Below are 16,569 nucleotides of genomic sequence, written 5' to 3' on the forward strand. Positions count from 1 at the left end.
TCAAAATTCCCAAATTTAGGCTCAAAATAGACTTTTGAACATCTGTGGACACTGCGCAAATGATATGGGGACTAAATATTTTTTGTCAAATTTTGAAGATTTTGACCACCCCGGGGTGGTGAAAATTTATAATTCTGGCATAAATTTGCATACTTCTTAAAATTCCAAATTTTAGGCTCAAAAAAGACTTTTGAACATCTATGGACACTGCGCAAATCATATGTGGACTAAAAAAATTTCGTGTAATTTTGATGATTTTGAGCACCCCGGGGTGGTGAAAATTTACAATTCTGGCAAGAATTTGCACATTTGTCAAAATTCCAAAATTTAGGCTCAAAATAGACTTTTGAACATCTGTGGACACTGCGCAAATGATAGGGGGATAAATATTTTTTGTCTAATTTTTCTGATTTTGACCACCCCGGGGTGGTGAAAATTTACAATTCTGGCATGAATTTGCACACTTCTGAAAATTCCAAATTTTAGGCTCAAAAAGGACTTTTGAACATCTATGGATACTAAGGAAATGATATGTGGAATAAAAAATTTCTTGTAATTTTGATGAATTTGACCACCCCGGTGTGGTGAAAATTTACAATTCTGGGAATAATTTGCACATTTGTCAAAATTCCCAAATTTAGGCTCAAAATAGACTTTTGAACATCTGTGGACACTGCGCAAATGATACGGGGACTAAATATTTGTTGTCAAATTTTGAAGATTTTGACCACCCCGGGATGGTAAAAATTTATAATTCTGGCATAAAATTGCATACTTCTTAAAATTCCAAATTTTAGGCTCAAAAAAGACATTTGAACATCTATGGACACTGCGCAAATCATATGTGGACTAAAAACATTTCTTGTAATTTTGATGATTTTGAGCACCCCGGGGTGGTGAAAATTTACAATTCCGGCATGAATTTGCACACTTCTTAAAATTCCAAATTTTAGGCTCAAAAAAGACTTTGGAACATCTATGGATACTGCGGAAATGATATGTGGAATAAAAAAATTCTTGTAATTTTGATGAATTTGACCACCCCGGTGTGGTGAAAATTTACAATTCTCTCTAGAATTTGCACATTTGTCAATATTCCAAAATTTAGGCTCAAAATAGGCTTTTGGACATCTGTGGACACTGCGCAAATGATATGGGGACTAAACATTTTTTGTCTTATTTTGATGATTTTGACCATTCCCGGGGTGGTGAAAATTTACAATTCTGGCATGAATTTGCACATTTGTCAAAATTCCCAAATTTAGGCTCAAAATAGACTTTTGAACATCTGTGGACACTGCGCAAATGATATGGGGACTAAATATTTGTTGTCAAATTTTGAAGATTTTGAGCACCCCGGGGTGGTGAAAATTTATAATTCTGGCATAAATTTGCATACTTCTTAAAATTCCAAATTTTAGGCTCAAAAAAGACTTTTGAACATCTATGGACACTGCGCAAATCATATGTGGACTAAAAAAATTTCTTGTAATTTTGATGATTTTGAGCACCCCGGGGTGGTGAAAATTTACAATTCTGGCAAGAATTTGCACATTTGTCAAAATTCCAAAATTTAGGGTAAAAATAGACTTTTGAACATCTATTGATACTGCGGAAATGATATGTGGAATAAAAAATTTCGTGTAATTTTGATGAATTTGACCACCCCGGGGTGGTGAAAATTTACAATTCTGGCAAGAATTTGCACATTTGTCAAAATTCCCAAATTTAGGCTCAAAATAGACTTTTGAACATCTGTGGACACTGCGCAAATGATATGGGGACTAAATATTTGGTGTCAAATTTTGAAGATTTTGAGCACCCCGGGGTGGTGAAAATTTATAATTCTGGCATAAATTTGCATACTTCTTAAAATTCCAAATTTTAGGCTCAAAAAAGACTTTTGAACATCTATGGACACTGCGCAAATCATATGTGGACTAAAAAAATTTCTTGTAATTTTGATGATTTTGAGCACCCCGGGGTGGTGAAAATTTACAATTCTGGCAAGAATTTGCACATTTGTCAAAATTCCAAAATTTAGGCTCAAAATAGACTTTTGAACATCTGTGGACACTGCGCAAATGATAGGGGGATAAATATTTTTTGTCTAATTTTTCTGATTTTGACCACCCCGGGGTGGTGAAAATTTACAATTCTGGCATGAATTTGCACACTTCTGAAAATTCCAAATTTTAGGCTCAAAAAGGACTTTTGAACATCTATGGATACTAAGGAAATGATATGTGGAATAAAAAATTTCTTGTAATTTTGATGAATTTGACCACCCCGGGGTGGTGAAAATTTACAATTCTGGGAATAATTTGCACATTTGTCAAAATTCCCAAATTTAGGCTCAAAATAGACTTTTGAACATCTGTGGACACTGCGCAAATGATACGGGGACTAAATATTTGTTGTCAAATTTTGAAGATTTTGACCACCCCGGGATGGTAAAAATTTATAATTCTGGCATAAAATTGCATACTTCTTAAAATTCCAAATTTTAGGCTCAAAAAAGACATTTGAACATCTATGGACACTGCGCAAATCATATGTGGACTAAAAACATTTCTTGTAATTTTGATGATTTTGAGCACCCCGGGGTGGTGAAAATTTACAATTCCGGCATGAATTTGCACACTTCTTAAAATTCCAAATTTTAGGCTCAAAAAAGACTTTTGAACATCTGTGGACACTGCGCAAATGATATGTGGACCAAAAAAATTCGTGTAATTTTGATGATTTTGAGCACCCCGGGGTGGTGAAAATTTACAATTCTGGCATGAATTTCAACATTTGTCGAAATTCCCAAATTTAGGCTCAAAAAGGACTTTTGAACATCTGTGGACACTGTGCAAATGATATGGGGACTAAATATTTTTTGTCTAATTTTGATGATTTTGACCACCCCGGGGTGGTGAAAATTTACAATTCTGGCATGAATTTGCACGCTTCTTAAAATTCCAAATTTTAGGCTCAAAAAAGACTTTTGAACATCTATGGATACTGCGGAAATGATATGTGGAATAAAAAAATTCTTGTAATTTTGATGAATTTGACCACCCCGGTGTGGTGAAAATTTACAATTCTGGCAAGAATTTGCACATTTGTCAAAAATCCAAAATTTAGGCTCAAATTAGACTTTTGAACATCTGTGGACACTGCGCAAATGATATGGGGACTAAATATTTTTTGTCTAATTTTGATGATTTTGACCACCCCGGGGTGGTGAAAATTTACAATTCTGGCATGAATTTGCACACTTCTGAAAATTCCAAATTTTAGGCTCAAAAAGGACTTTTGAACATCTATGGATACTGCGGAAATGATATGTGGAATAAAAAAATTCTTGTAATTTTGATGAATTTGACCACCCCGGTGTGGTGAAAATTTACAATTCTGGGAATAATTTGCACATTTGTCAAAATTCCAAAATTTAGGTTCAAAAAAGACTTTTGAACATCTATGCACACTGTGCAAATGATATGGGGACTAAATATTTTTTGTCTAAATTTGATGATTTTGACCACCCCGGGGTGGTGAAAATTTACAATTCTGGCATGAATTTGCACACTTCTTAAAATTCCAAATTTTAGGCTCAAAAAAGACTTTTGAACATCTATGGACACTGCGCAAATGATATGTGGACTAAAAAAATTTCTTGTAATGTTGATGATTTTGAGCACCCCGGGGTGGTGAAAATTTACAATTCTGGCATGAATTTACACATTTGTCAAAATTCCCAAAGTTAGGCTCAAAAAAGACCTTTGAACATATGTGGACACTGTGCAAATGATACGGGGACTAAATATTTGTTGTCAAATTTTGAAGGTTTTGAGCACCCCGGGGTGGTAATAATTTATAATTCTGGCATAAATTTGCATACTTCTTAAAATTCCAAATTTTAGGCTCAAAAAAGTCTTTTGAACATCTATGGACACTGCGCAAATCATATGTGGACTAAAAACATTTCTTGTAATTTTGATGATTTTGACCACCCCGGGGTGGTGAAAATTTACAATTCTGGCATGAATTTGCATACTTCTTAAAATTCCAAATTTTAGGCTCAAAAAAGACTTTTGAACATCTATGGACACTGCGCAAATGATATGTGGACTAAAAAAATTTCGTGTAATTTTGATGATTTTGAGCACCCCGGGGTGGTGAAAATTTACAATTCTGGCATGAATTTCAACATTTGTCAAAATTCCCCAATTTAGGCTCAAAATAGACTTTTGAACATCTGTGGACACTGCGCAAATGATATGGGGACTAAATATTTTTTGTCTAATTTGGATGATTTTGACCACCCCCGGTGTGGTGAAAATTTACAATTCTGGCAAGAATTTGCACATTTGTCAAAATTCCCCAATTTAGGCTCAAAATAGACTTTTGAACATCTGTGGACACTGCGCAAATGATGTGTGGAATAAAAAAATTCTTGTAATTTTGATGAATTTGACCACTCCGGGGGTGGTGAAAATTTACAATTCTGGGAATAATTTGCACATTTGTCAAAATTCCAAAATTTAGGCTCAAAATAGACTTTTGAACATCTATGCACACTGCGCAAATGATATGGGGACTAAATATTTCTTGTCTAATTTTGATGATTTTGAGCACCCCGGGGTGGTGAAAATTTACAATTCTGGCATGAATTTGCACACTTCTTAAAATTCCAAATTTTAGGCTCAAAAAAGACTTTTGAACATCTATGGACACTGCGCAAATGATATGTGGACTAAAAAAATTTCGTGTAATTTTGATGATTTTGAGCACCCCGGGGTGGTGAAAATTTACAATTCTGGCAGGAATTTACACATTTGTCAAAATTCCCAAATTTAGCCTCAAAATAGACTTTTGAACATCTGTGGACACTGCACAAATGATATGGGGACTAAATATTTTTTGTCTAATTTTGATGATTTTGACCACCCCGGGGTGGTGAAAATTTACAATTCTGGCATGAATTTGCACACTTCTGAAAATTCCAAATTTTAGGCTCAAAAAGGACTTTTGAACATCTATGGATACTGCGCAAATCATATGTGGACTAAAAACATTTCGTGTAATTTTGATGATTTTGACCACCCCGGGGTGGTGAAAATTTACAATTCTGGCATGAATTTGCACACTTCTTAAAATTCCAAATTTTAGGCTCAAAAAAGACTTTTGAACATCTATGGATACTGCGGAAATGATATGTGGAATAAAAAATTTCTTGTAATTTTGATGAATTTGACCACTCCGGGGTGGTAAAAATTTACAATTCTGGCAAGAATTTGCACATTTGTCAAAATTCCCAAATTTAGGCTCAAAATAGACTTTTGAACATCTGTGGACACTGCGCAAATGATATGGGGACTAAATATTTGGTGTCAAATTTTGAAGATTTTGACCACCCCGGGGTGGTGAAAATTTATAATTCTGGCATAAATTTGCATACTTCTTAAAATTCCAAATTTTAGGCTCAAAAAAGACTTTTGAACATCTATGGACACTGCGCAAATCATATGTGGACTAAAAAAATTTCTTGTAATTTTGATGATTTTGAGCACCCCGGGGTGGTGAAAATTTACAATTCTGGCAAGAATTTGCACATTTGTCAAAATTCCAAAATTTAGGCTCAAAATAGACTTTTGAACATCTGTGGACACTGCGCAAATGATAGGGGGATAAATATTTTTTGTCTAATTTTTCTGATTTTGACCACCCCGGGGTGGTGAAAATTTACAATTCTGGCATGAATTTGCACACTTCTGAAAATTCCAAATTTTAGGCTCAAAAAGGACTTTTGAACATCTATGGATACTAAGGAAATGATATGTGGAATAAAAAATTTCTTGTAATTTTGATGAATTTGACCACCCCGGGGTGGTGAAAATTTACAATTCTGGGAATAATTTGCACATTTGTCAAAATTCCCAAATTTAGGCTCAAAATAGACTTTTGAACATCTGTGGACACTGCGCAAATGATACGGGGACTAAATATTTGTTGTCAAATTTTGAAGATTTTGACCACCCCGGGATGGTAAAAATTTATAATTCTGGCATAAAATTGCATACTTCTTAAAATTCCAAATTTTAGGCTCAAAAAAGACATTTGAACATCTATGGACACTGCGCAAATCATATGTGGACTAAAAACATTTCTTGTAATTTTGATGATTTTGAGCACCCCGGGGTGGTGAAAATTTACAATTCCGGCATGAATTTGCACACTTCTTAAAATTCCAAATTTTAGGCTCAAAAAAGACTTTTGAACATCTGTGGACACTGCGCAAATGATATGTGGACCAAAAAAATTTCGTGTAATTTTGATGATTTTGAGCACCCCTGGGGTGGTGAAAATTTACAATTCTGGCATGAATTTCAACATTTGTCGAAATTCCCAAATTTAGGCTCAAAAAGGACTTTTGAACATCTGTGGACACTGTGCAAATGATATGGGGACTAAATATTTTTTGTCTAATTTTGATGATTTTGACCACCCCGGGGTGGTGAAAATTTACAATTCTGGCAGGAATTTACACATTTGTCAAAATTCCCAAATTTAGGCTCAAAATAGACTTTTGAACATCTGTGGACACTGCGCAAATGATATGGGGACTAAATATTTTTTGTCTAATTTTGATGATTTTGACCACCCCGGGGTGGTGAAAATTTACAATTCTGGCATGAATTTGCACACTTCTGAAAATTCCAAATTTTAGGCTCAAAAAGGACTTTTGAACATCTATGGATACTGCGCAAATCATATGTGGACTAAAAACATTTCGTGTAATTTTGATGATTTTGACCACCCCGGGGTGGTGAAAATTTACAATTCTGGCATGAATTTGCACACTTCTTAAAATTCCAAATTTTAGGCTCAAAAAAGACTTTTGAACATCTATGGATACTGCGGAAATGATATGTGGAATAAAAAATTTCTTGTAATTTTGATGAATTTGACCACTCCGGGGTGGTAAAAATTTACAATTCTGGCAAGAATTTGCACATTTGTCAAAATTCCCAAATTTAGGCTCAAAATAGACTTTTGAACATCTATGGACACTGAGCAAATGATATGGGGACTAAATATTTGTTGTCAAATTTTGATGATTTTGACCACCCCAGGGTGGTGAAAATTTACAATTCTGGCATGAATTTGCACACTTCTTAAAATTCCAAATTTTTAGGCTCAAAAAAGACTTTTGAACATCTATGCACACTGCGCAAATGATATGGGGAGTACAAAAATTTCTTGTAATTTTGATAATTTTGAGCACCCCTGGGGTGGTCAAAATTTACAATTCTGGCAGGAATTTGCACATTTCTCAAAATTCCCAAATTTAGGCTCAAAATAGACTTTTGAACATCTGTGGACACTGCGCAAATGATATGGGGACTAAACATTTTTTGTCTAATTTTGATGATTTTGACCATTCCCGGGGTGGTGAAAATTTACAATTCTCTCTAGAATTTGCACATTTGTCAATATTCCCAAATTTAGGCTCAAAATAGGCTTTTGGACATCTGTGGACACTGCGCAAATGATATGGGGACTAAACATTTTTTGTCTTATTTTGATGATTTTGACCATTCCCGGGGTGGTGAAAATTTACAATTCTGGCATGAATTTGCACACTTCTTAAAATTCCAAATTTTAGGCTAAAAATAGACTTTTGAACATCTATTGATACTGCGGAAATGATATGTGGAATAAAAAATTTCGTGTAATTTTGATGAATTTGACCACCCCGGGGTGGTGAAAATTTACAATTCTGGCAAGAATTTGCACATTTGTCAAAATTCCCAAATTTAGGCTCAAAATAGACTTTTGAACATCTGTGGACACTGCGCAAATGATATGGGGACTAAATATTTTTTGTCAAATTTTGAAGATTTTGACCACCCCGGGGTGGTGAAAATTTATAATTCTGGCATAAATTTGCATACTTCTTAAAATTCCAAATTTTAGGCTCAAAAAAGACTTTTGAACATCTATGGACACTGCGCAAATCATATGTGGACTAAAAAAATTTCTTGTAATTTTGATGATTTTGAGCACCCCGGGGTGGTGAAAATTTACAATTCTGGCAAGAATTTGCACATTTGTCAAAATTCCAAAATTTAGGCTCAAAATAGACTTTTGAACATCTGTGGACACTGCGCAAATGATAGGGGGATAAATATTTTTTGTCTAATTTTTCTGATTTTGAGCACCCCGGGGTGGTGAAAATTTACAATTCTGGCATGAATTTGCACACTTCTGAAAATTCCAAATTTTAGGCTCAAAAAGGACTTTTGAACATCTATGGATACTAAGGAAATGATATGTGGAATAAAAAATTTCTTGTAATTTTGATGAATTTGACCACCCCGGGGTGGTGAAAATTTACAATTCTGGGAATAATTTGCACATTTGTCAAAATTCCCAAATTTAGGCTCAAAATAGACTTTTGAACATCTGTGGACACTGCGCAAATGATACGGGGACTAAATATTTGTTGTCAAATTTTGAAGATTTTGACCACCCCGGGATGGTAAAAATTTATAATTCTGGCATAAAATTGCATACTTCTTAAAATTCCAAATTTTAGGCTCAAAAAAGACATTTGAACATCTATGGACACTGCGCAAATCATATGTGGACTAAAAAGATTTCTTGTAATTTTGATGATTTTGAGCACCCCGGGGTGGTGAAAATTTACAATTCCGGCATGAATTTGCACACTTCTTAAAATTCCAAATTTTAGGCTCAAAAAAGACTTTTGAACATCTGTGGACACTGCGCAAATGATATGTGGACCAAAAAAATTTCGTGTAATTTTGATGATTTTGAGCACCCCGGGGTGGTGAAAATTTACAATTCTGGCATGAATTTCAACATTTGTCGAAATTCCCAAATTTAGGCTGAAAAAGGACTTTTGAACATCTGTGGACACTGTGCAAATGATATGGGGACTAAATATTTTTTGTCTAATTTTGATGATTTTGACCACCCCGGGGTGGTGAAAATTTACAATTCTGGCATGAATTTGCACGCTTCTTAAAATTCCAAATTTTAGGCTCAAAAAAGACTTTGGAACATCTATGGATACTGCGGAAATGATATGTGGAATAAAAAAATTCTTGTAATTTTGATGAATTTGACCACCCCGGTGTGGTGAAAATTTACAATTCTGGCAAGAATTTGCACATTTGTCAAAAATCCAAAATTTAGGCTCAAATTAGACTTTTGAACATCTGTGGACACTGCGCAAATGATATGGGGACTAAATATTTTTTGTCTAATTTTGATGATTTTGACCACCCCGGGGTGGTGAAAATTTACAATTCTGGCATGAATTTGCACACTTCTGAAAATTCCAAATTTTAGGCTCAAAAAGGACTTTTGAACATCTATGGATACTGCGGAAATGATATGTGGAATAAAAAAATTCTTGTAATTTTGATGAATTTGACCACCCCGGTGTGGTGAAAATTTACAATTCTGGGAATAATTTGCACATTTGTCAAAATTCCAAAATTTAGGTTCAAAAAAGACTTTTGAACATCTATGCACACTGCGCAAATGATATGGGGACTAAATATTTTTTGTCTAATTTTGATGATTTTGACCACCCCGGGGTGGTGAAAATTTACAATTCTGGCATGAATTTGCACACTTCTTAAAATTCCAAATTTTAGGCTCAAAAAAGACTTTTGAACATCTATGGACACTGCGCAAATGATATGTGGACTAAAAAAATTTCTTCTAATGTTGATGATTTTGAGCACCCCGGGGTGGTGAAAATTTACAATTCTGGCATGAATTTACACATTTGTCAAAATTCCCAAAGTTAGGCTCAAAAAAGACTTTTGAACATATGTGGACACTGTGCAAATGATACGGGGACTAAATATTTGTTGTCAAATTTTGAAGGTTTTGAGCACCCCGGGGTGGTAAAAATTTATAATTCTGGCATAAATTTGCATACTTCTTAAAATTCCAAATTTTAGGCTCAAAAAAGACTTTTGAACATCTATGGACACTGCGCAAATCATATGTGGACTAAAAACATTTCTTGTAATTTTGATGATTTTGACCACCCCGGGGTGGTGAAAATTTACAATTCTGGCATGAATTTGCACACTTCTTAAAATTCCAAATTTTAGGCTCAAAAAAGACTTTTGAACATCTATGGACACTGCGCAAATGATATGTGGACCAAAAAAATTTCGTGTAATTTTGATGATTTTGAACACCCCGGGGTGGTGAAAATTTACAATTCTGGCATGAATTTCAACATTTGTCAAAATTCCCCAATTTAGGCTCAAAATAGACTTTTGAACATCTGTGGACACTGCGCAAATGATATGGGGACTAAATATTTTTTGTCTAATTTGGATGATTTTGACCACCCCCGGTGTGGTGAAAATTTACAATTCTGGCAAGAATTTGCACATTTGTCAAAATTCCAAAATTTAGGCTCAAAATAGACTTTTGAACATCTGTGGACACTGCGCAAATGATGTGTGGAATAAAAAATTTCTTGTAATTTTGATGAATTTGACCACTCCGGGGGTGGTGAAAATTTACAATTCTGGGAATAATTTGCACATTTGTCAAAATTCCAAAATTTAGGCTCAAAATAGACTTTTGAACATCTATGCACACTGCGCAAATGATATGGGGACTAAATATTTTTTGTCTAATTTTGATGATTTTGAGCACCCCCGGGGTGGTGAAAATTTACAATTCTGGCATGAATTTGCACACTTCTTAAAATTCCAAATTTTAGGCTCAAAAAAGACTTTTGAACATCTATGGACACTGCGCAAATGATATGTGGACTAAAAAAATTTCGTGTAATTTTGATGATTTTGAGCACCCCGGGGTGGTGAAAATTTACAATTCTGGCAGGAATTTACACATTTGTCAAAATTCCCAAATTTAGGCTCAAAATAGACTTTTGAACATCTGTGGACACTGCGCAAATGATATGGGGACTAAATATTTTTTGTCTAATTTTGATGATTTTGACCACCCCGGGGTGGTGAAAATTTACAATTCTGGCATGAATTTGCACACTTCTTAAAATTCCAAATTTTAGGCTCAAAAAGGACTTTTGAACATCTATGGATACTGCGCAAATCATATGTGGACTAAAAACATTTCGTGTAATTTTGATGATTTTGACCACCCCGGGGTGGTGAAAATTTACAATTCTGGCATGAATTTGCACACTTCTTAAAATTCCAAATTTTAGGCCCAAAAAAGACTTTTGAACATCTATGGATACTGCGGAAATGATATGTGGAATAAAAAATTTCTTGTAATTTTGATGAATTTGACCACTCCGGGGTGGTAAAAATTTACAATTCTGGCAAGAATTTGCACATTTGTCAAAATTCCCAAATTTAGGCTCAAAATAGACTTTTGAACATCTATGGACACTGCGCAAATGATATGGGGACTAAATATTTGTTGTCAAATTTTGATGATTTTGACCACCCCGGGGTGGTGAAAATTTACAATTCTGGCATGAATTTGCACACTTCTTAAAATTCCAAATTTTTAGGCTCAAAAAAGACTTTTGAACATCTATGCACACTGCGCAAATGATATGGGGATTAAAAAAATTTCTTGTAATTTTGATAATTTTGAGCACCCCTGGGGTGGTGAAAATTTACAATTCTGGCAGGAATTTGCACATTTCTCAAAATTCCCAAATTTAGGCTCAAAATAGACTTTTGAACATCTGTGGACACTGCGCAAATGATATGGGGACTAAACATTTTTTGTCTAATTTTGATGATTTTGACCATTCCCGGGGTGGTGAAAATTTACAATTCTCTCTAGAATTTGCACATTTGTCAATATTCCAAAATTTAGGCTCAAAATAGGCTTTTGGACATCTGTGGACACTGCGCAAATGATATGGGGACTAAACATTTTTTGTCTTATTTTGATGATTTTGAGCACCCCGGGGTGGTGAAAATTTACAATTCTGGCATGAATTTGCACACTTCTGAAAATTCCAAATTTTAGGCTCAAAAAGGACTTTTGAACATCTATGGATACTAAGGAAATGATATGTGGAATAAAAAATTTCTTGTAATTTTGATGAATTTGACCACCCCGGGGTGGTGAAAATTTACAATTCTGGGAATAATTTGCACATTTGTCAAAATTCCCAAATTTAGGCTCAAAATAGACTTTTGAACATCTGTGGACACTGCGCAAATGATACGGGGACTAAATATTTGTTGTCAAATTTTGAAGATTTTGACCACCCCGGGATGGTAAAAATTTATAATTCTGGCATAAAATTGCATACTTCTTAAAATTCCAAATTTTAGGCTCAAAAAAGACATTTGAACATCTATGGACACTGCGCAAATCATATGTGGACTAAAAACATTTCTTGTAATTTTGATGATTTTGAGCACCCCGGGGTGGTGAAAATTTACAATTCTGGCATGAATTTGCACACTTCTTAAAATTCCAAATTTTAGGCTCAAAAAAGACTTTTGAACATCTGTGGACACTGCGCAAATGATATGTGGACCAAAAAAATTTCGAGTAATTTTGATGATTTTGAGCACCCCGGGGTGGTGAAAATTTACAATTCTGGCATGAATTTCAACATTTGTCGAAATTCCCAAATTTAGGCTCAAAAAGGACTTTTGAACATCTGTGGACACTGTGCAAATGATATGGGGACTAAGTATTTTTTGTCTAATTTTGATGATTTTGACCACCCCGGGGTGGTGAAAATTTACAATTCTGGCATGAATTTGCACACTTCTTAAAATTCCAAATTTTAGGCTCAAAAAAGACTTTTGAACATCTATGGACACTGCGCAAATGATATGTGGACTAAAAAAATTTCTTGTAATTTTGATGATTTTGAGCACCCCGGGGTGGTGAAAATTTACAATTCTGGCATGAATTTCAACATTTGTCAAAATTCCCCAATTTAGGCTCAAAATAGACTTTTGAACATCTGTGGACACTGCGCAAATGATATGGGGACTAAATATTTTTTGTCTAATTTGGATGATTTTGACCACCCCCGGTGTGGTGAAAATTTACAATTCTGGCAAGAATTTGCACATTTGTCAAAATTCCCAAATTTAGGCTCAAAATAGACTTTTGAACATCTGTGGACACTGCGCAAATGATGTGTGGAATAAAAAATTTCTTGTAATTTTGATGAATTTGACCACTCCGGGGGTGGTGAAAATTTACAATTCTGGGAATAATTTGCACATTTGTCAAAATTCCAAAATTTAGGCTCAAAATAGACTTTTGAACATCTATGCACACTGCGCAAATGATATGGGGACTAAATATTTTTTGTCTAATTTTGATGATTTTGAGCACCCCGGGGTGGTGAAAATTTACAATTCTGGCATGAATTTGCACACTTCTTAAAATTCCAAATTTTAGGCTCAAAAAAGACTTTTGAACATCTATGGACACTGCGCAAATGATATGTGGACTAAAAAAATTTCGTGTAATTTTGATGATTTTGAGCACCCCGGGGTGGTGAAAATTTACAATTCTGGCAGGAATTTACACATTTGTCAAAATTCCCAAATTTAGGCTCAAAATAGACTTTTGAACATCTGTGGACACTGCGCAAATGATATGGGGACTAAATATTTTTTGTCTAATTTTGATGATTTTGACCACCCCGGGGTGGTGAAAATTTACAATTCTGGCATGAATTTGCACACTTCTTAAAATTCCAAATTTTAGGCTCAAAAAGGACTTTTGAACATCTATGGATACTGCGCAAATCATATGTGGACTAAAAACATTTCGTGTAATTTTGATGATTTTGACCACCCCGGGGTGGTGAAAATTTACAATTCTGGCATGAATTTGCACACTTCTTAAAATTCCAAATTTTAGGCCCAAAAAAGACTTTTGAACATCTATGGATACTGCGGAAATGATATGTGGAATAAAAAATTTCTTGTAATTTTGATGAATTTGACCACTCCGGGGTGGTAAAAATTTACAATTCTGGCAAGAATTTGCACATTTGTCAAAATTCCCAAATTTAGGCTCAAAATAGACTTTTGAACATCTATGGACACTGAGCAAATGATATGGGGACTAAATATTTGTTGTCAAATTTTGATGATTTTGACCACCCCGGGGTGGTGAAAATTTACAATTCTGGCATGAATTTGCACACTTCTTAAAATTCCAAATTTTTAGGCTCAAAAAAGACTTTTGAACATCTATGCACACTGCGCAAATGATATGGGGATTAAAAAAATTTCTTGTAATTTTGATAATTTTGAGCACCCCTGGGGTGGTGAAAATTTACAATTCTGGCAGGAATTTGCACATTTCTCAAAATTCCCAAATTTAGGCTCAAAATAGACTTTTGAACATCTGTGGACACTGCGCAAATGATATGTGGACTAAAAAAATTTCGTGTAATTTTGATGATTTTGAGCACCCCGGGGTGGTGAAAATTTACAATTCTGGCAGGAATTTACACATTTGTCAAAATTCCCAAATTTAGGCTCAAAATAGACTTTTGAACATCTGTGGACACTGCGCAAATGATATGGGGACTAAATATTTTTTGTCTAATTTTGATGATTTTGACCACCCCGGGGTGGTGAAAATTTACAATTCTGGCATGAATTTGCACACTTCTTAAAATTCCAAATTTTAGGCTCAAAAAGGACTTTTGAACATCTATGGATACTGCGCAAATCATATGTGGACTAAAAACATTTCGTGTAATTTTGATGATTTTGACCACCCCGGGGTGGTGAAAATTTACAATTCTGGCATGAATTTGCACACTTCTTAAAATTCCAAATTTTAGGCCCAAAAAAGACTTTTGAACATCTATGGATACTGCGGAAATGATATGTGGAATAAAAAATTTCTTGTAATTTTGATGAATTTGACCACCCCGGGGTGGTAAAAATTTACAATTCTGGCAAGAATTTGCACATTTGTCAAAATTCCCAAATTTAGGCTCAAAATAGACTTTTGAACATCTATGGACACTGAGCAAATGATATGGGGACTAAATATTTGTTGTCAAATTTTGATGATTTTGACCACCCCGGGGTGGTGAAAATTTACAATTCTGGCATGAATTTGCACACTTCTTAAAATTCCAAATTTTTAGGCTCAAAAAAGACTTTTGAACATCTATGCACACTGCGCAAATGATATGGGGATTAAAAAAATTTCTTGTAATTTTGATAATTTTGAGCACCCCTGGGGTGGTGAAAATTTACAATTCTGGCAGGAATTTGCACATTTCTCAAAATTCCCAAATTTAGGCTCAAAATAGACTTTTGAACATCTGTGGACACTGCGCAAATGATATGGGGACTAAACATTTTTTGTCTAATTTTGATGATTTTGACCATTCCCGGGGTGGTGAAAATTTACAATTCTCTCTAGAATTTGCACATTTGTCAATATTCCAAAATTTAGGCTCAAAATAGGCTTTTGGACATCTGTGGACACTGCGCAAATGATATGGGGACTAAACATTTTTTGTCTTATTTTGATGATTTTGAGCACCCCGGGGTGGTGAAAATTTACAATTCTGGCATGAATTTGCACACTTCTGAAAATTCCAAATTTTAGGCTCAAAAAGGACTTTTGAACATCTATGGATACTAAGGAAATGATATGTGGAATAAAAAATTTCTTGTAATTTTGATGAATTTGACCACCCCGGGGTGGTGAAAATTTACAATTCTGGGAATAATTTGCACATTTGTCAAAATTCCCAAATTTAGGCTCAAAATAGACTTTTGAACATCTGTGGACACTGCGCAAATGATACGGGGACTAAATATTTGTTGTCAAATTTTGAAGATTTTGACCACCCCGGGATGGTAAAAATTTATAATTCTGGCATAAAATTGCATACTTCTTAAAATTCCAAATTTTAGGCTCAAAAAAGACATTTGAACATCTATGGACACTGCGCAAATCATATGTGGACTAAAAACATTTCTTGTAATTTTGATGATTTTGAGCACCCCGGGGTGGTGAAAATTTACAATTCCGGCATGAATTTGCACACTTCTTAAAATTCCAAATTTTAGGCTCAAAAAAGACTTTTGAACATCTGTGGACACTGCGCAAATGATATGTGGACCAAAAAAATTTCGAGTAATTTTGATGATTTTGAGCACCCCGGGGTGGTGAAAATTTACAATTCTGGCATGAATTTCAACATTTGTCGAAATTCCCAAATTTAGGCTCAAAAAGGACTTTTGAACATCTGTGGACACTGTGCAAATGATATGGGGACTAAATATTTTTTGTCTAATTTTGATGATTTTGACCACCCCGGGGTGGTGAAAATTTACAATTCTGGCATGAATTTGCACACTTCTTAAAATTCCAAATTTTAGGCTCAAAAAAGACTTTGGAACATCTATGGATACTGCGGAAATGATATGTGGAATAAAAAATTTCTTGTAATTTTGATGAATTTGACCACCCCGGTGTGGTGAAAATTTACAATTCTGGCAAGAATTTGCACATTTGTCAAAAATCCAAAATTTAGGCTCAAATTAGACTTTTGAA

This window comes from Haliotis rufescens, unplaced genomic scaffold, assembly GCF_023055435.1.
Source record: "Haliotis rufescens isolate VD_foot unplaced genomic scaffold, xgHalRufe1.0.p SCAF_14, whole genome shotgun sequence".
NCBI lineage: Eukaryota > Metazoa > Mollusca > Gastropoda > Lepetellida > Haliotidae > Haliotis > Haliotis rufescens.